Genomic DNA, 1,644 nt, shown 5'->3' on the forward strand with positions numbered 1-1,644 from the left:
GTAATTAAAACAAATTGTACTAAAACTAGCCATATTGTCATCAATAGACAGCAAATGAAAATTTTAAAATACAAAGATCAGTGAATGCTAATTGAACGCTTTAATTGGGCATAACATTTCACAATTTAGAATAAGTGTCATAAAATCACATGCGAATTTAATTTATATTTGATGTACTCTTAACACATAAATTAATAGGTTGACAATAACCCCTGATGCCACAGCCACCCATTAAAAGATAGGGTAAAGTAAACAAATGGTCTCTCTATTATAAGGTAATGCTTTGTTGAGTCCCTCGACTATTAAAAGTTACAAAAGGTCTTTCAACTATAGAGTGTTGCTTTATTGAGTCCATTGACTATTAAAAGTTACAAAATAGCCACCCGACTATTCATTATGTTCCAAATTCGTTTATTTTCATTAAAATTTTGACAACAATCTGAGCTGAACGTTAATCTGTTGACTATGATATTTAAAAATCCGATCCTTGAATCTTAAATGACTATCATATCACTAGTCACAATTATCATGTTAACGTCCATTTCAGACGACAATTAATTTTTTAGCAGAAAAGGATGATTTTACAACATAATGAATAGTCGTATGATCATTTAATAACTTTTAATAGTCAAGAGACTTAATAAAGCAATACCCCATAGACAAGGGACCATTTGTGTACTTTACCCTAAAAGATATACGTACAATGTTTATACAAATTGTATGTGTGTTTAGTAATGATACAAACCCTGCAAATTTAGTACCCAATATGCCTACGAATAAGATATGTAAGAAAAAAAGAAAATGAGAACGTATAAACACATAACCTTTTGAAATCTAAATATATTTTTATTTGATTTTTGCTTGATTAGAAAATTAAAATGTGCTTCCATCAATGTATATATATTTTTTCTTTAAAAAAGAATTGGGGTTAATTACAAAGTAATGTCTGTTTAGAATTCTTTTAGCCGTATACATCCTACACATGTAACTGCTTGAACTCAAATTTTCTAACAAGAATAACATTATCTTTTATTATTGATATTACTTAATGGATTCATGATATTCGAATACAATATACATACACTGCTACGATATAATATATATATATATGGGCTGCACAATGTCATCTGTTCCCATATCAAAAACATTGAACATCAAGTTTATGCATAAACAGCAAATATTAAAGTTCAAACCGAGTTCTCTGGCTCCTTGGAAAGCTGCAGATGTTAATGGGTGGCTTATGAAAACCAATGGAAATTCCAATTATTAGAGTGGAAGGGGCAAAGAAAGACAGTAGAGGGCAATAATCATGTCTATATCTAATTCTCAAATGATAAGTAGAATACAGTTCAGGAAAATTCCTGTTTTTTTGAGGTTATCCATTTATATAGTTCTTTTCGATAGAGTAGCAGTTATATAGTATGGGTTGATTACTTGTGTTGGTCTATTATAAATTCAGACTATATTGTATCGGTAAAAGCACGTTTTTGGAATAATAATAAAAGCCTCAGTTATCAATCATTCTTCTAAAACTCTTCTTTGTTCTCGTTCTTCTCTTATAATTCTGTTTCACTTCTGCTTTCTTTATCATTTGTATCATCAGTTTTACAATCGAACACTCTTCAGCTGTTAGGTTACTTCATA

The sequence above is a fragment of the Hibiscus syriacus genome, unplaced genomic scaffold (genome assembly GCF_006381635.1).
Source record: "Hibiscus syriacus cultivar Baekdansim isolate YM2019G1 unplaced genomic scaffold, ASM638163v2 tig00111088_pilon, whole genome shotgun sequence".
Lineage (NCBI taxonomy): Eukaryota > Viridiplantae > Streptophyta > Magnoliopsida > Malvales > Malvaceae > Hibiscus > Hibiscus syriacus.